General features: G+C 44.6%; 1 long non-coding RNA gene and 1 pseudogene across 1 annotated transcript in view; both read left to right on the top strand.

The window, feature by feature from the left end:
• Positions 1–21,870, top strand: part of LOC114590675 (uncharacterized) — a 136,022-nt gene that overhangs the window by 28,901 nt on the left and 85,251 nt on the right. The gene's annotated exons all lie outside the window — the stretch shown is intronic.
• On the top strand, positions 12,201–12,467 carry LOC114590674 (NADH dehydrogenase [ubiquinone] 1 alpha subcomplex subunit 3 pseudogene; annotated as a pseudogene).

Below are 21,870 nucleotides of genomic sequence, written 5' to 3'. Positions count from 1 at the left end.
TTAACTCGTAGCAGACTACCGTAATTAAGGCGGCATAATTTTCCTGAAGTAGGGGCATATAGATGTGGTGCATTTTTAAGAACTGTGCAGTTGTATGTGCTATGTAGAAATAGTAGAGGCCAAATCCCACAATGGGAAATGTAGCTTAACAATGATTTGAAGGTTTTGTATTTAAAGATTATATAGAATCTTTATAATCTACCTATAAAATTATACCTATTTTATTCTTATGTCAGAATAGTGTTTTCCACTTGCACAATGGTTTTAGCATAAAGTATGCTATAAGCAAGAGACCAGACCTTGAATGATCTCAGGAATCTATGGTTGCATAAACAGGTACAGTGGTACCTCGGGTTACAGACGCTTCAGGTTACAGACTCCGCTAACCTAGAAATAGTATCTCGGGTTAAGAACTTTGCTTCAGGATGAGAACAGAAATCACTTGGCGGTGGCGTGGTGGCAGCGGGAGGCCCCATTAGCTAAAGTGGTACCTCAGGTTAAGAACGGACCTCCAGAACGAATTGAGTTCTTAACCCGAGGTACCACTGTAGTCATAAACTTCCAAGAAGAACACTGCAGAGAAGCTGTTGTAAGTGTAACATTTTGTATGGATTCAAAGTGGATCACTCAACAGACAGTCTGACTTTACAGTCTATCAGCGTTCTGGTTTAGTTGCTTACCTTGGGACCTATGAAGGCTGGAGGCCACTCATTTTGAAAGCTTGTTCTTTAGTCTAGCATGTTATCTACTCTTGAACATAGATGTGGTCCTCCAAATCTTGTTGGACTCCATCTCCCATCTCCCCAGCTAGCAAGGAGGCCCAATGGCCAGAGATTATGAGAGCTGTAGCTCTGAAGCATTTAGACACCCCTGTTCTACACCATCAGTTACAAAGAAAATAAAGTATGCTTCTTATCTCAGATGTCAAAACCCAAAATCCCACCTTTACTGTTTTAGATGACTTTATGTATAGGGTATCTCTGTTTCTGTAAGCTACTTTCACATGAAACTGGAGCATTTTGCTGTCAACATATTATGGGGTACCAGATTGAAAACCATTTCCAATCCTCCTTAAATGCCCAATTGATCTTGCCTCAAAGTCTAACAGTCTTTCCCCCCCCTCCCTGTGACAATTGTAAATTATTCTTTTAAAAAATTATTATTATTATTATCAAGATGCTCTCCCCCCTTCCGATGTACTGCACAATAACTCTCCCCTGGAAACCCAGCTGAATGTATAATTTTTTACCACTCTGACTGTCAGATGCTTAAAAGCTGCCGCTGGAGGTGTTTGCATAAAAGAGTTCCTTTGTGGATCTCTGAGAGAATCTAGCAATGTTCTTGATAGTATCCCACCATGCTGATAAGGGCTGGCTGCTCTAGTTGCATCTGACTTAATGACTATGCATGCTTTTTCTCCGTGTATCCATCCCATCAATTCTATTCTACATTAGCATGCAGCTTGTGCAAAGCTTGTACAAAGCAGTGGAATTTGGGAGCTGTTCAAACCTGTTTTTGGTATAAAAATAAATGTAGAAGAACAATACATACAGGAAATCTGGACCTTTTTGTCTTTGGGCTTGTTTCCTTGCATATGTCCAAGTTCCATGCCATAGGGGGCGTAGGAAGGTGATGGGGTTCAAAAGTTCCATCTGATTAATTGGATTCTACTCCATTTATGTCATGACAGATTTGCTATTTTTTTAAAGGAAGGCTGGTATTGTAGAATTGTTATCTGATACATGAGACAATTGTATGTAACTGAAAATTGGTGGGGCAAATTCCCCTGACCTTTTTTTTCTTTCTTTTGTCCTCAAACTTCTGATTATTCAGTTGGGCTGGCACTCTGTGTGAGCTCTAAAAAGCACATGGGGATGCTGTGTGCATGGGGATTTCAATTCCTTTCAGCAGAGGGAGTTGATAAGTTGGTGCTGTGGGATGCTTCTGCAGACTGGCTCCCTCTTTGGAAATGCATGGAGAAGTGGAGCAATGCACCAGAGTCCCCACAGCCAGCACAGATAGCTGGTTTGGAAGTTTTTAAGCATTTGTTTTCTCCTTCCCCAACAGCTCAAGGCCTGAAAAATACTTCAGAACAAAATGTAAATATAGATAGTCATTGGGGGAGAAACATAATGCATTTATGCTAATGCCAGCTTACACTTACCCTATTGGGAGCGAGTGAAGACAGGAAGAAAAACAGTCAAAACATACTTGATATTTGGCTTGTCTCTAAAGAAGGCCTGTCTGTTTCAAACTTCAGGAATCCTCCTAAGAATGCCCCTCTGCACATCCTTTCTGTTTAAACACTGAGAAGAGATGTGAGAGCTGAGACAGAAAGGTTGTGCTTTTGTTCCCCTATCCTTCAACCCCAGCTCCCTGCTCGATGCTCCTCTTGGTCTACCCATCCTATTAGGATAGTCACCGCTACCCTGCCTATTGGGATATTTACCAGCACTGTGGGTGCTCCCATGGTTTGGGAAGGCTGAGGCTATTTCTGCATACATGCATGCATATTCCCAAATGGTACAACCTCTCTCCCACATATACAGTGAGAAAAAGAAACCACAGAAATGGATACTAGTAATTCTAGCTGCTACATACAACCATTGTTGTGATGGACATGGATCTCATTGTTATTATGGAAGAAGCTGGGGAAAGGGTGGATTGGTTTTTCCAGTTTAGCCAGATACATAAATGTGCTATGACACCATTCTCAGGGAGTGGAAGGAACTAATGGGAGATACTTTAGTCCAGTGTTTCCCAACCTTTTTTGGGCAAAGGCACACTTGTTTCATGAAAAAAATCTCGAGGCACACCACCATTACAGCCCCGTGACGTCAGCGCGCAGCGTCACACCGGGAGGGACGCACGAAAGTGTAAGATTCAATTTTTTTCCCTCCCCCTTGCCTTCCTTCTGTGCCAACCGCCAAAAAGCCAAGAATCGCGGGACCGCCGGCGGAGGGGGGGAGGGCGAGCGGAGGCAGCGGCGAGCCCCGTTCCTCCCCATCCGCCCCATTCCATGCAAGGAGCGCGAACAGGTGTGAGAAGGGGGTCAAACCTGCGGGTCGGCGCCGGGGAACCTCCAAGCTTTGGGGGTGGGGGGGAGGAGGCAGCAAAGCGAGGCAGGAAGGAGAGCGCGGCTTGGCGAAGTACTCGGCGGCGAAGGCCAGCAGGTCCGGCGGCCAGTGCCGCAGCACCTCCACCGTGTAGCCCTGCAGCAGCTCAGTCAGACCCGGCGGGATCTCGATGCTCATCTTGTAGCCGAGGCGCGCGGGAGACTCAACGGACGGGCCCGGGGGAGAGAGAGAGAGAGAGAGAGACACGACGGAGAGAGAGCGGGAGTCCCTGCTCGCCGTCGCCACCGCTACAACTACTGTGGCGGTTGGTCGTGGTCGTCGCCGCTGCCGCCGCCGCCCACCTCTATCTATCTCTCCCCCTCAGCTTTCTACGCGGGCCTCGAGCCGGAGGTGGGGGGTGGCCGCCGCCGCTTTCTCCGCCTCCACGTCCTGCCTCCTCCTCCTCGAGCCCTCCGTCAGCCCTGAGGGAACCGCCGCGCTCGCGCCGCCGCTCTCTGACACGCGAGAAAGAGAAAGGAACGGAGCGGCGGGGTAGTCGGGGGAAGGAGGGGTCGGAATGGAAGCGCGAGGCGAGCTGCGCATGCCCAGCAGGAAGCGGCGGAGAACGCCAATGAGAGAGAGAGAGAGAAGCAAGGGAGGGCGGGGAGTGGGCGGGAACACGCTTCATGCGTCACAATAACGGACAAGAGGCGCTCAAGGGATAGATTAGGACCTAATTTGACTTTTACAAAAAAAAAAATAAATCTTTCGAATTTTCCCCACGGCACACCAGGCAACATCTCGCGGCACACTAGTGTGCTGCGGAACAGTGGTTGGGAAACACTGCTTTAGTCCAAGTTTCCCGTGCAATGTTTGAATGCAGCAGCAAGGTGGTTAGTGGGTACTTGCATGTGGGAGCTTATCACCCCCATTTCACAACAGTGGCCACCAATTTCTTTCTGGCACAACTCAAGGGGATGGAGTTTACCTTTAAAGCCATAGATATCTTCGGTCTAGGTTAGTCCAGTGGCGTAGCGTGGGTTGTCAGCACCCGGGGCAAGGCAAGTAATTTGCGCCCCCTAACCCGTGGATTTGCGCCCCCTAATCCGTGGATTTGCCCTAACCCCAGATGTTGCGCCCGGTGCAGCCGGCCCCCCCTGCACCCCCCACGCTACGCCACTGGGTTAGTCATCTCCTTTACTATTCTGCCCTAAGACCTGATGGGGTGCTCTGCTCTGTCCCAAATCTGGCAGATTTTTCAAGACAGCTGAGAGCCTCTTCGTTCTCCATTCCTTGAGAGGGCTTTTTGGACCCTCTCTCCACCAGTCTTGCACCAGCTATTTAAAACTTTTAACATTGTTATTCAGACTTCCTTTGCTGTAGAAGTGCTGTCTTCACTGTAAAAGGACAGGACAGGAAATTCCCAAAACAAATAAATAAGCTGCTCACCTACAGCCATCTGGAACTGCCATCAAGTCCCATGAAAGGATATTTATTATTACATTGTGATCTGAAAATAGTGAAGTATGGAGGCTTCCGGGTTGGCGCGATATGGAAATGGCGGATTCCCTCCGAGCTCCGGGGGGAATCGGCTCCACTGAGGACGGGTCTTGCCGCGCCGGCGACGCGGGGACCCTTAGAAACCGCAGGCGCTGAAGCCTGCGGACCGGAGGACTCGGTGGGCACCTTAAGCGCCCCCCCCCGACCCACAAAAAGGGTACGGAGGGTGGCGTGGTGCTGAGAGTCGATCGACACCTCGGTGGAGCGAAGCCGCGAGCCATGACCAGAGAGCGCTGACTTTCTACCCTGAAATTTGGACTGAAAAAGAAGAACCCGTGAGTAATAGGGAATTCGGCTTTAAGAAAAGTTTTCCTTGAATTTGAGACGACCGGGGGGTGTGCTAAAAGGGAGTCCGCACCCCCTCTAATTACAGACAATTTTAAGCAAGGGCTGGAGAACTAAGGCGGAGAGGTATTTTTACTTTTACAAAAGAATCTAACTTCCGCGATTTATTAAAAGAAGTTTTGTGCTGGAGAGGAGTTTGAAAGTTGGAGAATTTTTCCGTGAAATCCCCCCTCCCCCCTGACCAGGGGAGTCCCGAATTGGAGCCTGTTGGAGAGGAAAAAGGAGTTTTGACAGCTGTCAAAAGAGCTGTCAAAGGGACAGACCAAATTAAAAGTGCATGATATTTTTCTGAAATTAAAGTATCAGAAACTGTAACAAAGTATTGGAAATCCGAAAGAAAGAAAGAAGGAAACAAAAAAAAAAAAGATTTGGACTGGTGGAAAAGTACACAAAGTAACTAGAATCCCTCTAGGGGGATTCTTGAGTCATTACAATGGCTGCAGAGGGGAAGTTACTGGCAGAGATAGACAGGATGTTTTTTCTCGTGGGAATATTGCAGAAACAGAGTTCGACTATGAACAAACAACTTATGACCTTGACTTCTGGAATAAGCAACTCTGCTGAATGCATGAATGACCTAACAGGAAAGGAATCTGCAGCTGAAACAGAAGGAACATTTCAAGAATTGGAGGAAAGTGAGCAAATAGAGGACAAATCACAGATGGGAAATACTAAGCAAAAGTCTACAATGCCGGAACACAAAGAAGAAGATTGCTGGGATATATGGATTACAACTCTGCAAAAGATGTTAAAGAGGAAGGAAGGGGCCCCTGAAACGCTTGGAATACAGGAACTAATAAGAAACAAGAAATATGATTGGGGCACCTCCTTTGAATATGAAAGACTGGTTGGTTTGTGGCAGCAGTGGTTACCAAGTATCCTGGTGGGAAGAAAAATTGGAGTGATGGAGACTGGACTGATTCGAGATTTGATGACCAATAAAAGAGATTTCCAACAAAATCGACGGAGAGGAACGGAAAGGGACTCGGACGTCAGAAACCCAGGCTAAATATCAATGTTGACTTTTATCTGGAAAGGGACCAGAACTGGGGCGGGGGGAGGGGGAAGCAGAACACTGGGTTGTGTTAATGAGGTCTTTACTTAATATAAAAATGGGGAATCTGTGGAAAGGAAATTGGGCTGACCTTAGGAAAGAATCTAAATGTTTATAAGAAATGGGATTAGGAGAAATGGGGCAAACTAGGAGGAGTTACATTAAAAAATATATATATATATGTTAACTTAAGGAGGAGAAATTTGAACTTGCTGAGCCAATTAAGGAAGTAGGGATGTATGAAGGGGGGTGGGGGGGAGTCCAGGGAACAAGGTTAAAGGAATGTGATTTCTGATGTATGTTTGTTGGTAAAAAAATGTGAAAATCTAATAAAAATTATATTAAAAAAAAAGAAAGAAAATAGTGAAGTATGAAATCTGGGCAGAGTTGCATCTCTGAACTAGACTGAAGCCAGGAGTAGATAACCATTGTTTAATGAATGCCTGAGAATAATAGTAAAAGTCTATTTTTCTTTTTAAAAAAGACTAAAGAATAAAACTTTCCTAGTTTCACTTTCTATGCCATAAAATACAGTATATGGGATTGCCCATCATAGGAGCCAACTCCTAGGGGCCATGGGGGCTTTTGCATCCACAATAAAATATTTGAGGGGACGGGCCCCCATAAAGTTGATGGGCATTCCCATTCAAATGGTGTGTGTGCACTGTCATGTGATCAGTTATGCAGGGCAGGGCTTACCTGAGCCCCCACAATATTTTATTCAAGTTGGCATCCCTGTTGTCCATAGAAGGCATTGTTCTGAGTTCAAGGTCACATATCACTACAATCATTGTATGGTGGAAAGTGGAAGACAAAGGAAAAAGGATTGACACATGGGTTTCTCTGTGATTCTGCACCATGCCATATTCAGATGTCTGGAAACCTTCTCAGGAGAAATGGAATATTTTAGGATGAATATTTCTCTTTTGTATCAGTTTAGGATTATTCCTGCTGTTTCACCCTTACTCTCGCCCCATCTTTCTTTTTTTGGCTGCCACATAATAGTTGTTGTGTTATTTGTTGTTTGTTTAATATACATCCCTTCATCTGAGGTTCACAGGGCAATTTACAGTATAATACATAACATAACAAAAACCAAAAACAGTAACCCTCCATCACCCAGTTTAAAAGGCCATAGAATGTTCCATCAGCTAAAGGCCTGGTTATATAGGAACCTTCTCTTCTGGTGCTGCTGCTGAGAAGGCACTGTCCCAACGTACCTGCTAAAGTGTACCACCCATTGATGGTTGGGGATCTTCCTATGGGGTGAGGATGGTGAGTGTTGCTCCAGTGCAAGATCCTGGACTAGATGATCTTCCGGTTCCTTCAAACCTTACAATTCATGACTGTTAAGTAAAATATATAAAGTCAGATTACCACCCAAAAGCTGCCCGTAGGACATAATTCTTCCTGCTTATGCTATTAAGGAGGCAGACCTGTTGTCCCCTTACAAGCTGCAAATTACACAGGCAAATGTAATTACCCATTCCCTTTGTTATTAGCACTCAGTGAGGAAGTTTCCAGCCATCCTTCCTTTCATGGCATTTCAAAGCTTTCTCATAAGATGCATTCCTGATATTAAAGACAATGAGATGTCCTTTAAAAAAAAAAAAAGAATTCAATTAAACATATGCCTACTGTGACTCTTTATTCACAGCAAATTGTCTCTGTAAATAATCTTCATCAAAAGTCAGAACCAATCCCCATTAGTTGTTTAGATTAATTAATGAGTCCCCCTGGAGCCACCCAAATGAATTCAATTTAAACGTCAACAACTTGGCTACGGAGTTTCCCAGGTTGGCATTAAGACAATATTAAACCTGCAATAAGTCACATTTAAAATGTTAATTCGGAGAAGCTCTCCATTTAGAGCACTTAATTAAATCCTTAAATAAACTGCATGGGCTCTGTACCAGATGGTTCTGCATTTTCATTGCAGCAAAGAGCCTTGAAGTCATTGAGGGAAGTAATATCGTAGGCATGGTGAAGATAACCAGGATATATAGTGTAATAAAATCTAATCTTGTTTCCAGCCGGGAGATTCAGTGTATGTACACAACCCAGGCTAAAATTGTAAGTTAATTACATTAACCCCAGTATACTCTGGTATCTGAGCAGCCACGAGACAAAATTAGTCTTTTCCCATCATAAGATTCTTTTCAACTTCACTATATTAATTTTTCACCAAATACTTACTCATAAGGAAAATTGAAGTTAATGTAACCAAAGACAAAGTAATGCAGTCTTAATATTCTGAAGGGATTAGAAGGGGCTGCATAAATACACTCAGCAAATGTCAGTCACTTGGAATGGATTTTAAGGAAGTGGAGGAGGTGCAAAGGGGAAAAAAAATATAGCATCCAGCTGTGTTATGCATTATGTTGAGGTGCCCTGGAAGTTACAATTTCAGGAATGCAGGCCTTCAAATAAATAGCTTAAGAGAGGTGGCCTCCTGATAGGAAGCTGGGATCCTGAGTGAACTCTTTGCATGGTGGTAGCTGTAAATCAAGGTGGCAAGTATGTCTTCCCTCTTGCCAAAGGCTCCCCCTTAGCATATGACAGGTAGACACTGGAAGTGAACAAAAGGAACTGGCTCCGGCTGATGAGGGTGATCAGCAGGGTACTCAGAAACTCAGACTCCTCCTGCCTCTTTCTGCCTTCTAAAAGTTAAAAGAAATACGTCACATGTGACATTTTACCGGCAGGGAAATAAGTGCTGTGTAGCAAAGAAAAGGGATGCGGGTGGCGCTGTGGGTTAAACCACAGAGCCTAGGACTTGCCGATCAGAAGGTCGGTGGTTCGAATCCCCGCAATGGGGTGAGCTCCCGTTGCTCAGTCCCTGCTCCTACCAACCTAGCAGTTCGAAAGCACATCAAAGTGCAAGTAGATAAATAGGTACCACTCCGGCGGGAAGGTAAACGGCGTTTCCGTGCGCTGCTCTGGTTCGCCAGAAGCAGCTTAGTCATGCTGGCCACATGACCTGGAAGCTGTACGCCGGCTCCCTTGGCCAATAAAGCGAGATGAGTGCCGCAACCCCAGAGTTGGTCACGACTGGACCTAATGGTTAGGGGTCCCTTTACCTTTAGCAAAGAAAAATCAATTCCTAGTGACAAATGGCAATCCAAGAAAACCCAGATTGCCATTTGCTCTGAAGCGGTTTTCCTGTGGGGAAGGGAGTGGAACGAAAGGAAGTGTGGATAAGCCCAAGCTTGGCTTACCTCTGAATCAAGCCAAGACTAGCCATATATGGCTCTCCCATTGCTAACTTATGCTCAGATGCCTCAGGGTTGTGCTCTTCACATTGATTCTTTTGAGCAGAGCCAAATACTGGAGTGTACACAGTCCCCTTTCCCCCAAGCAGCCTTAGAGAAGCTGTCCTAGCACTACATCACATAAGAAGCTGCCACTGAGCCATTTCCCTAGTACCAGAGTGAGTGCAGGCCATGCCTGGGAGGCCTAACCCTATAAAAAAACAATTTTAGGGTTTTTTTGTAGATCAGGAGGGGGCAGAATGTGGAGGGGGTGGGATGCTTCAATAATCACCACTTCCTGAGCTCCCCTCTAAATGGAAGAGCAGCTATAATAATCTGTGTGGCACCATTTCAGTTGATTTCAGTTTCCAGCCACCCTGACAGTCTTATGCTTCGAAATGAGCTCTTCTGAAAGTAATAAGGGAGATGGATTTCACATAGTACAGAGATGGTGAATAATTTTTTCCTTCTCTTCACACGCCCACACCCTGGCAGTCCATGGCTTTACCTTATATGTAAGGATGGAAGGATATGTCAAATTTGGTTCCCTCAGTTGTTGGCATCTGTCTTTCTTGGGACACAATGGAAGAGTGTGCCATCAAGGCTGAAGTCAAACCATTGGAGAATTGCAGCGCCGGCTGTGACTGTAGAGACCAGTATGAGAGAGACATGTTTTGTTGCAGCTGGGGCAGGTGAAGGCGTCTGGTTGTGCTTCTGCAGGTGCATCATGGCATTTATTTATTTATTTATTTATTTATTCATTCATTCATTCATTCATTCATTCTGTTCTGTTGAATCACTGTTCTGCTTCAGTTGGGATGGTTTTACTGTTCACTTGTTTTTATAATTGTAACCTTATAAATAAATATAGGTCGGGGAAAGACTTCCTGCCTGAAGCCTCGGAGAGTTGCTGCCAGTCAGTATAGACATATCAATGATCTGACTATAATAAGGCACTGTCCTATGTAGGAAAGTAGGGTGTTCAGCACAGGATCAGCACCAGTCAGCTCACTTGTGACTCTTTGTAGATACCAAGGTACTACCACCCAGCTGAGTGTAAAGCAAAAAGGTAGTGGCAGCTTCTAGTGTTGGTCCATGGAGTTGCCCCAGCCTCCTTTGCAAGTAATCGCAGAGTGATTTGTTGTTGTTTAGTCGTTTAGTTGTGTCCGACTCTTCGTGACCCCATGGACCAGAGCACACCAGGCACTCCTGTCTTCCACTGCCTCCTGCAGTTTGGTCAAACTCATGTTCGGCTGTCAGGTCCTGGTGGTGGTTGCCAGTGAGTAACCAGGGAGGACTCCGACCTGTCTTTTACAGGTTTTATTGGTGCAAACTATTTACAGTGCAGAACCACAAAGTTCATGTCCGTCTTAGTCACTTGCAGAACCCAGGAGTGGCCTCTTCTGGCTTCTCCCCCAACATAAGAACTTAGACACCCCAAATCTCCGCCTCCCCTCCTTGCGTTTCACCCCTCTGTGCAGGCTGGATGACGGAAGTGGCATGTGTGCCTCTTGGCCAGCCGGGTTATGTGAGGTGCTTGGGCTCTCAGCAGCATCTTTGAGCCCTCTCCTCGCTTGGCTCCCCCCTTCCCTCTCTGCTCCACTGGAGGTGTGGCTTTCCGCACCGCTGGACGAGGAGCTGCTCCTCAGAAGCGTAGGACGTTCTCTGTATTCCCCTGCCTCCCTCCCCTGTTCCGAAGGCAGTCCCCTGACATCTTAGCTTCGAGAACACTGTCCAACTATCTCGTCCTCTGTCGTCCCCTTCTCCTTGTGCCCTCAATCTTTCCCAACAGAGTCTGACAAATGTTTGCAACAGGCTGTGCCCAGTGACATCCCCACCACTCATATACTTGCACGTATGAAGTATTTAAGGTACTGCTGGTGAATAGCTCTGTGACACCCTCTTAGGGGCATGCTGCTTTTAGCCAAAAGTGAGCATTTGGCACGTGCATTGGGGAAGAGCATTGTGCATACAAAAGTCCCACAGGTTTCAGTGTAGCAAGTGAACAGCCACAGCTAGCTGCAGGACACCAGCTAGTGTCCTGACCACTGTGTGCTTGCATAGGCTTTGTCAACCAGTGTCAAATGCAGCTCTGTAATAGCTAGCTCCTAATGCTATCTGCATGCTCTTAGGTTCCTGCAAGTGACCTGCTTCCCCCAAACGACATTGAGAAGTGAGGAGATCTTGACACATTTGTGGAATGTCAAGCATGACTCAGTTCGGGGAGCTTCTCCCACCTTTGACTAATTGCTGACCTGACATCTTTCTGATAGTGACCTTGTTTCAGCTAGTAATTCAAATATCTTTCAGTGTCAGAAATAATAAGTGCCACAGTGAGATGAACAAGCAGAGCTTAAGTTGAGCACAGATTAATGGGGTTTTAATATTCCTAATTTAATCACTCCTTTCTGTCTGAATGTGTGCAACATGATGTAGCAGCTAATTATTTTTTTAACCATGATGGGGATCTTTCCTAATCATTTTTATATTTAACATGGATGAAGGAAGGGCAGTGATTAATGATGGAATAAATCTTATGACACAGAAGCAAGCACAAGATCAGTTGAAAATACGGCTCTCTGGTGTGTATGTGTGTGTGTTTTAATCCCCATTTTCCATGCTGCAAATAATCACCAGCCCATTTTCATTTCAATTGTAAGATTTTTGCCACTCCCCACCCCCAAAAAGGGAGGGGCCCTGAAAGTTTTATTTTAGAGTAATTCCATTAGCAGATGCCTGTGAGCATCTTTCAAAATGGTGAGGTATTCCCGCACCTTCTGCCTCTAATAGAATCACAATTATTTGCATTTGCAGGAAGATTGGTGTCTTTTCAAACATTTCTTCTTGACATAGTGTTCAGAATTACAGGTGAGGCAGAAACCTCCTTTTTGAATCTCTCTGTTGGCCTAAAATGCAGTCAACTGACCTTCCAAGATGACTGCACTGAGTAAAATGATCCTGTTTCTGAAAAATGCATGGTAAAAGGATCAAATTATCGTTCTTTCTTTCGGCATTGGTTTTATGGCTTTGCTGGGACCATGGGCCACTCCCTTAACAAAATACAGCGCCGTGATCAACCAGGCTGTATCATATACATATCCGGTTCTGGTTAAGGATGATGGCAGTATCCCAGATATTCCCTCCCACTCTTGTGACAAGGAAGGGCCAAGTCTTGAATGGCTAAAGAAAAGGTTGTTGTGATGAACAGACCTAGAGAACTACCACTGAAGTGGCAACCCAGGCCCACAGTGCTCTCTGATCTTTTGTGCACATGTGTAACATTTCCAGGATATAATAAACTTGCTAACTTAAAAAAACACGCAGTCAACTGCTTTACAGTTCCACCTTGTGCTGAAGTAGTGAAGAAAACCAGGTCACTGGGAATCATAATGTCAAGTTAAGGCCAAAGCTACCTGGAGTAGAAAGTGTGTTTGTTTTAAAGAATTCCGATTCAATATGGTCATTGGATAGTTTTTTTTCCAAAACTTTGAAAATGCATTTATTCAGTGTCAAGCATGATTTATTTTTATTTTTTTGGTAGGTCATCATATTAGTGTTTATACAATGCCTTTTGCAAAGTCTTCCATGGACGTTATTGCAACAATCCTTAAAACACATTTGTAAAGCAGACCAGTGAGTATTGTACATGGGGCAGAAAGATTATAACTTGAGGTGAGGCTTGACCTGAGTACTTCCTGGCTCACATCCCCTGCTCCTATAGTTGGAGCAGATGTGCCTGTCTCATAACCATTGTTAAGCAACCAGGAGCATGTTGTGGGCTCATATGCTCCCGCACCATTCTTCCACCTCTACAGATTCTCCCATCCCTTCCCTGTTGGAAAAGTAACAGCACATGGTAAGCAAAGTGGCAGTGGTACCTTGCTGGTAGCAGTTCTCTTGCTTACCAGGAAGGAGATGCTGTCAAGTGGGGTCAGGTGGTGGTGGTGGTGAAGTCAGGGGAACTTCAGGTTGGCAGCAGTGTCCCCATGTTACCAAACCCAGTATCTCTTCTCACCCCATCTCCATCCAGGCTAGCCCCAGCACCACTGTCAGAAAGGCATCACTGAGACTCTGCCCTTCCTCACACGCCACTGACAGTTGCTGGTAACTATAGTGCAACTTTGAGAATCTACTGAGACTAGCCAAGGCTGATGATAACTCTGTTTAGCTTTGAGACCAGGGTTAGAAAGTTTCAAGCCACGATTAAAGCTAGCTCTGTTCAATCCTGATGTAGACATGATTCTAGTGAATAATAAATAGGAATGGAGGGGGGGATTCATGGTCAGAAAGGAAGGAGGAGTATGTATATGTACCAAATTCTCAGTCTCCACCATGGTTTGGAGACTGCTATTGCTACATCTGCACTGGGCCTTAGTTGCTATGCCATTCCAGCTCTCACATGTACAAAGCATCTGACATGTCAGTATTTGGACAATTCCCATAACTATATGTTTCAGATTTTGAAAATTCATTGTTTTGAATGTGAAAATTCTTAACTGAGGACTCAAGACTTTAAATTCAATTTGCTGTCATATTTACTCTGCAAACAGAATGGAAGCTTCATGAATATGGAACAGCATATTTGTTTCAGACCAACATAAATGGGCACTCAGCATAGTTCTAACATCAGATTGTTAACAGCTTGTATTACTGTAGATAGGGAAACATAAAGCAAGGCAGAGACAATGCTTAAACTTTCAAGATCCTGTTCAAATGAATATATACATGATGATTAAGATGGCAGATTTACTAAGCATGAGCAGATTCCGCTCCCTCCCCATAAAATTTAATTCCCAGTTTTCCTTGAGCCTTTCTCTTATACAACATATAGCAGTGCACATATTTGTGGTATAATTGCATTTGTCTTCCAAACTGTCCCCCCCCCCCCGAGGGCGCCTTCACTTTTGCCTTGATTTGATTGTCTATTTCTAATCTCAGAGAAAAGCCCATCACATAAGTATTCATTACAAAATTGCATTTTACATGGTCAGTGTCCTCTTGTCTAATTATTGACCTCCCCAACCCCCTCCCAAAAGTTATATATTTTTGGTTTTCTGTTTTTAGCTCTCCTGCTGTGATGGCATGCAGCTCTTTGTATCAGTTTCGCATTTTAACATTGAGGGGTGGGTCACTTTTTCTTTCTTTCCCAGCTGATGGGACTCAAGGCATATGCATCTGTTTGCTACTTGTTATAATAGGACTCAAAGTGACAGCATTTTGTAATTAAACTGATCTGGGCTTGTAATACAGTATCATTAGCTGAGGGAGTTTAATTACAAATTGCAGCCCAGTGTCTGCTTTGGCTAACTCAGAAGATATGTGATCCCATCAGATGTGTTAATTCTGAACTGCTTTTCCTGATGGAGGCAAATATCATCCATGACCTTCCAGTGGTTAATTTCTAATGAGAGGTACAGGTGTTCATGCTTGCCTTAGAGGTAGCACTTTGCATGAAGCTTTGCAGATGCTACTGGTCAGTTGATCAGTGGTGAGACTGCCCCATATGTCATATCTCAAGTTGGGTGTGACTTTTCATCAGATGTGGATGCGTGTCTGGGCTCATCAGGGGCATGGTCTGGCGGTTCCACACCCTTACTTTGTATGCTTGGTAATTTTATATTTAATAATGCTTTCCGCCAGTTTTCCTGAAACAGATGTTAAACCAATTGTCTTGTAATTTCCCAGACAACAACCCCCCACAATCCCATTTTAAAAGTTGATGGGGGCCCCTTCCCATTGCTTGAGTACAGAGACTTACACTAGGGGTAAGTTACATATTTTCATTACATCAACTATTTACCTGAAAGGGGGATTTTAACCCTGTGGGAATGGGGGTTTTCTGTCAGGGGAGTGGACAATGGGTTGTGATTTCATGAGCAATAAGGTGAGAATATGGGGTCTCCTAACAACTCTCAGCACCCCTAACAAACCACAGCTCCCAGCATGCTTTGGGGGGAAGCCATGATTGTTCAAAGTGGCATAGTGCTTTAAATGCATGGTGTGGATGTGGCCTAGGTAAGAATTTGTCACCCCAAGTATTTCTACTCATCAAAGAGACTGACAACTGATTCAAACAAGAATTTTGCATATTGGGGTATGATCCCAGAGTAAGGTTACCAGATTTTTTTCGATGAATCTGGGGACACTTTTCAACTTCAATGGGTTTTGCATGGGGACTGACTTGTAAATACGGGGACTGACCCTGGGAAAGTCTGGTAACCTTATCCCAGAGTACAAAGTAAGCACACACTGCCCACCCATCTGAAATGAACTGTACACCGTGCATGTTTAGCTTCAACCATAATCTGTCCCTTTTGTTGTTGTTGCCTGAGTGTGGGACAAGCATCTATAAAGACACAAATATGACGTGTGGCCAGTGTGTATTGTACCTGATTTACTTTTTTAAGAAAAAGTGTGAAGCAGGTGTAGAATCTTGTTCAGCCATGAACCACAAGGCATGAATATACCCTTGAACAGAGACTGACACCAATCTTGTTTCGCAAAAGTTCTCCTTTTCCCCAACCTTTGGGTATGCTTGGTTCACTGCCTGGTCCATTACAGGCAGCCCGAGTAAATTAACATTCTTTATTAGGCTCTCACTTGAGAAAATGAAATTGAGGAAAGGGTCTATGATAGCGGTGACACCAGAGTTCCACCGCAGAAGAAATGCAGCCACGGGGCTTGGTCATATATAACCAGCTTGGAATGAGTGTGTTCAGGTAAGGAAATGGAGGGCTGAAGGGCTCAGCTGTGCAAGCAAAAAATAATTAGAGCCTGTTTGTCTTCATCTCAAACCTATGAAAATGGAAGTGAGGGATGAGCAGCACAACTGGGGAGGGGGGCTGACCCACAGATTCATTCCGGTACAAACTCACTCCCACTCTTTTCTCCCCTGCAAAGGCATGCTTACAACTGCTTACTGTCTTTTGAATAATTGTGTTTCTTGCAATGCCAATCCCAGCTTTCAGAAACCGCTACCGAAACCTGAAACTGTTTTGAGGCTGCCTTCGTAGTCGTGGAAGTTTTAAATAAGCGACAAGATGCTTTTATTTTGCTACTACATCAAAGCATTTGTCTGACATTTCCTAGCAACAGTGAGGAGTAGAGTTGTAGTTGTGTTTTATTTCGCCACAATGATTTTAATGTTGTGAATTGGTCATAGTGCTGGACATTCCTCTCACAATGTATATCAGGGGTGGGGGGACCCTTTTCAGCCTGAGGGCTGCATTCCCTCATGGAGAATCTTTTCGTTGTGGGGTGGGGGCGGACATGAGGTGGATGGGGCCTGAGGTGAAAGTGAGTGGAGCAATGGATGTAACTCTTACATTTGAACAGTAGGCCAGTCATGCAAAAGACAGAGGTTTCTACATACAGCAGCCCCCTCCCTCCTCCATCAAGTTTTATATTTGGGCATTTGGCTTCATTGGTTTAAAACTGTTTTCTTACTAAAATGTTCTCAACATGCTGACTACATGGTTGTGAAAACCAAGTTTATGCTATAAGAATATTTCACCAGGTTTTGTCTCCACTGGACTTTGGGAAAGTATATCCAGAGCTTCTCTCCTTGTTTATTTTTTCTTGTGGCTAGAAGGAAGGGAGGGGCTCAGAAACTCCCCAGTCAACTGGACCTACTAGGGTAGTAGGGTCATTCTGTCTGGTGGCAGTCAATCATACTTCTTTTTTTGGGGGGGTGGGGGTGGACCCTTATACAAAAACCAGGTCAGCCTGTAAGAAAAAAACCATCCCCCTTCAATCTAGCACAACTGCCTTCTCCATACGTATCTCTCCAAGCTTTAAGAGCAGTTTCAGAATATGGTGTTCTCTGTCCCATTGTCACATGAGATAAGGTAAATAGATGCATTAAGACAGGCCTTTGGGGCCCGATTTCAAGGTGTGCCAGGCTCCTGCTTTCAGTGTGTATTGGACAAGACTTTTTAAAATCTTTAATGATCTGCTGGTTTTAGATCCTGTCCCGCTTTAGTTTTGCTTGCCCAGGTGGAGACCCCCGACCCCTAGAGCCACCCGGAAAAAACAAATGACTCATGGCAATGTGTTATGGGATTAAATTGGCCACAACTTTATTTAAACTTTCAGATGTAGGAAGACCTTGGCTTAGGCATTGGGTGTGTATCCCTCAGAGTCCCCAGCCAGTAATCAGGGTTATCAGGTCTGTCTGGGAAGTGGGCTAGCTCTGGAAGACGTTTGTTTTTGCAGAGTGCCCACCCCTCATTTCACCGCAACTCTGGGGAGTGCACTGACAACCTTTCAGCGTATGGCCAGTGACTCCCCTCCGACACAGCCCCTTTAGTGGGGAACCCTCGGATCGCCGCCACAGGGGGTACGCGCATCACCGCTTCACGCCCCCCCCCATTTAGGGAAGATAGACTAAAGGATTCCGCCCAAGGCCTAAAACCGCCAAAGTTGTGACATCTGCTATGGGGAAGGCGAAACCTGCCAATGCAGGGAAATTCCTTAACAGCAACCGTCCTAAGACTGTAGCAGCACCTGCATACCTGTAAAAGAAGTTAACCTGTAATAAAAGAGCATTAAACAAAGGGAGGGTAGGGCAGCTGAAGCTCTGGAGCTGACTGCGTGCTCTGCCCCTGCCACAGATAGGTTCATTAGAACTGAGGTTTGGCGGGAACCTCTAAGGGCTGTGATGTGGGGAGGTGGCCCAGGAACTTCTGCCATTCTCTCAGGGATCAGGGTACTGCCTGCGGCCACACAAAGGGCACCTTCCAGTTGATGGGAGAGCGGTCATTATTATTTTTAGCTGTCTTGCAATTTTATCTTGCATTTTGAATTGGCTTGTTGTATTTTTTTACAAGTCACTTTGGGTGCTTTTTAAGCACAGGAGTGGGTTACAAGTCTTCCCCCCACCCCAAAATGTGCAGCTGTAGGAAACGGTTGAGTATGACCTGGTGGTCACTCTTGATTCATGCAGGACTTTTCAAGGTCCAGCAGACCTAGATAGCCTTCCATGTGTCTCCTAGAGCATGCTTCAGGATCTCCTCCATTGCATGGGGCTTCCACAGAAAATACCCAGAGGTTCCTCAGTCAATGAGTCAACCCTTGAAAGTAGAAAGGTTGAAGACCAGGGATCTAGGACATTCATGGCCTTGAGAGCACAAGCCATGGCTTGACTAGCAGGAAGGGCTTTGGAATGATGCACCTTACACCCACCTGCTGTCTGCTTAATGTTCCAGGTTCAGTCCCTGACATATCCAGGTAGGACTTGTAGAGACTCCTGTCTGAAACTCTGCTGGGACCCTGCCATTCAATGTACACAATACTGAGGTAGATGGGCCCAGTGGTCCAACCCAGTTTAAGGCAACTTCTTGTGTCCCTTATAGCTTTCCATAGCTTGCATGTTATTGGGCTAATCTGATAGGACATAGTTCTGGGATTTCCTAATTTTTAAAGCTCATGAGAATTTCTTGTTTTTAAACTGGCATGCCAGGTTAAGTTAGTCACTTGGCTGCCTACAGCCCAATCTCAAATATGGAGGCTTTCTTGCTTTTAAATCAGCTTGGCCAGGATTTCTACAAGATACAATTGCATCCAGGATATGAAAATACATGCGCTTGAATGGTGAATCTCTGAGCCTTAGCGGAACTGCCTTTTGCTCTGTGAGAGACCGTTGCCATGGCTACACCTGGGTGCAAATAGTTTCCTCATCAAAGTGCCTGCTTCTGCTGCCAGAGTCACTCCTGTGCACTCAGTAGAGATCACAGATGAGGGGCAAGCTCGGGACAGCATCTTGGCAGGAGCAAGGTGGCAGCATCAGCATCAAATAATAGCATCAAAATAGCCTTGTAATTTGAATTGGAGGTGGGTGAAGGAAAAGTGGTGGTGGGGGTGTGTGTGAGAGTGTATCAGGCCAAGGTTCCTGATAGATCTGTCAAAATGCAAAGGTGCTATTTTCTGCTTGAGAACAATGCAGCTGGCAAAAACGCACTGGGCTGGAATTTAGGCAAGAAACCTGGCTTCAGCTCCTAGATTCTTTCTTTCTTTCTCTCCCTCCCTCCTCCACCCCGCCATTCTTTTGCCCTTCTGGGTGAATCAATCTTCCGATGAAGCAAGTCAATTTCCCTGTTTCCTCACCCCTAAAATGGGAATAATGGCCTTTTCCCCAGGTGTGCCAAGCATTTTGCAATTTATCAGATAAAACTGCCATATGTGTTATAAGCATTGTTGTTAGTTGAACTTGCTGTAGGAAGTGGTCTTGCACTAGGCAGGCTGCAGGGGCGTGTCTAATGTATGCCAACCTTGCAAAAATAATAATGTGTGTGTTTTTTTTAAAAAAAACAGTGTGTATTTTTAAGTAATTAAACAGGATTACTTGAATTTGCAAGTTTTACAATTGCATATGGTGGTAATAATAATAATAATAATAATAATAATAATAATAATAATAATAATTCCAGACCACACATTCAAAGAAGCAGCAAAAGTAATAGTGGGGTCCACCATACTTTCATTTCTGCTTCCAGTGGAAAATGACGCTCATGGAACTCTTTCTGCAGTGAGATCCATGGGTTCCAGTCCCAGATGATCATGAGGATGGGAGATCAATGAGTCCCACTGTCACAGTGTGCTGAAAGTGTTTTTAAAAGGCAGCATTTCTTCTTTACATTCATTTCTCCTTTTAATATATGACTACTTGAGTTTCAAATCTGGCATCCAAGTTTTATGAATACAGTTTCATTTGGGGGATGATGATGAATGGTTGATTAGTGGATCAGTGCACATAGGTGCCGTATTGTGTATGCTCAAATTTAGTATCCCAAAACAATTTTGAAACTTCAGTATAGAATTTCAGTTAGTTTCCCAGTACTCGCAGGAAGTTCCCTTATGAAATATTCAGTGGGCTGGATCTAAGAGGGACTCCTTTCCATTTCTAGAAGGGACATGAATCCCGTAGAAGGTTTTGCAAATGAAAGTTCATGGTGGGGTGCAGAAGTGATTTTTGCCAATTGCCTTGCCTCTAGGCCAGCTCCCATACTATTTCAGAGGGTCTTCCCAACACTCTGGAACAGGGGTTGTTTTTTTTGGGGGGGGGGGAGGTGACAGGGGGAAGGACAACCTGACACCAGAAAGCACCCTATGAGTCAAACACTGGATCCAACCCAATGACTTTCTTGCTGATATTTAGGTACTCTATCCCCCCCCCCCAACTAGTGCTGAAGAACTGATGTTCTAAAACTCTGAATGTGCAAATCTTGTTGAATTACACTTCAGGTCTAGCAGTAGCACACACTGACCCTTTCACATCAGAACATACACTTTCCTGGCTTTGGTATCAACTAAGGCTGGACCCTAACCAAACTGTGAGTTTCGGTTTTCACAAAGGAATGTGCACACACAATAAGAGCTTTATCCCCATGATTTGCCAAGATTTCACTGGCTTGTCTTTCTTGTTTTGTTTTCCAGTGCATGTGCATGCTCTATAAATGTTACTGATCAGACAAAATAAACTAGTGGTGGAAGGTGAGGGACTTTTTTGTGTGTAATGTATGAAGCTAGTGAGGCCACTTCCAGTCAGCCTCTTTATTGAGCATTCATCCTGATAGGTTTGCACAAAGCTAGCAGGGAGGTGAGCCGATGTTGCCTATTTATTGGCCATTCATTCTAATTTCTTTGCAGGGAGGTTAGAGGATGTTACATCAAGCAGATATTGTCCCACACTTTCTAGGACATTTCCCTTATCAATTTCTTTGTTACAAAAAAGTCCAGGGTTTTATTGGGTGGTAGGATGGGGAGAGTCTGTAGCAGAAGACCTCCAAATCAACTTTAACTGCATTACCTGTATTTACTGGTATGTATCCCACTGGTGGAAACCCACCTAAAAATACTTTCCAGAAATGCTCTGAGTCTTGGGGGACTCAATGAGACACTATAAAGAACCCAAGCTGGCCACCAACAAGGACAAAAAGAACAGAGAGAAAACTTATAAGATGCATATGAATGCCTTTCAAGCTGTTTAGTTTCGCACGGCAGAGTTCTGAGGTCATCATGAATTTATGTTCAATTCTGTTGTTATTAATTGTGGATTTTTAATATGAAATTGCAGCCAATTCCCTTATTAAAGTGGCTTTCTGCTGCCGGAGACTCTGTGTCTTAACGAAAACCCTGAAAATCTCCCCCTGAGCTGCAATGTGGAAATCCAATTCTTTGTAGCTGATGATTCTGCAAACACATTTCCTGGAATTCACGAAAGCCTTAAAAAGCCTCACAATCATTTGAATAAAGCAAAGGACCATTTGCTGGCAAATATTCTCTTTTGCATATTCAAAAGTCCAATCTCTATTCTGTGGCAGCATCCTTTCAAATGAATAAGACCATCAAGAGCCAAAGTAGCAGCACTGGGGATTTAGCCAAACAGCTTTCATTAAAATGAACCACATACATTTTGGTGTGTGAGAGAGATGCTATGTCTTTGGTTGTCATTTACATTATAGACATTATAGGGTGTGCTGGATGGTTTTCAGATAGGACCTTGCTATTGTATCTCATCTCTTATTGGGCCAGTCTTGGGGCAGTAGGGAAGATCTTCAGGAGGGTTTTAATTGACTCTCATTGCCCTTACCAAGAAATCAGGCAG

This window comes from Podarcis muralis, chromosome 2, assembly GCF_964188315.1.
Source record: "Podarcis muralis chromosome 2, rPodMur119.hap1.1, whole genome shotgun sequence".
Lineage (NCBI taxonomy): Eukaryota > Metazoa > Chordata > Lepidosauria > Squamata > Lacertidae > Podarcis > Podarcis muralis.
Note: the sequence above shows the minus strand (reverse complement) of the source record. Positions and strands in the feature narration are given on the sequence as shown.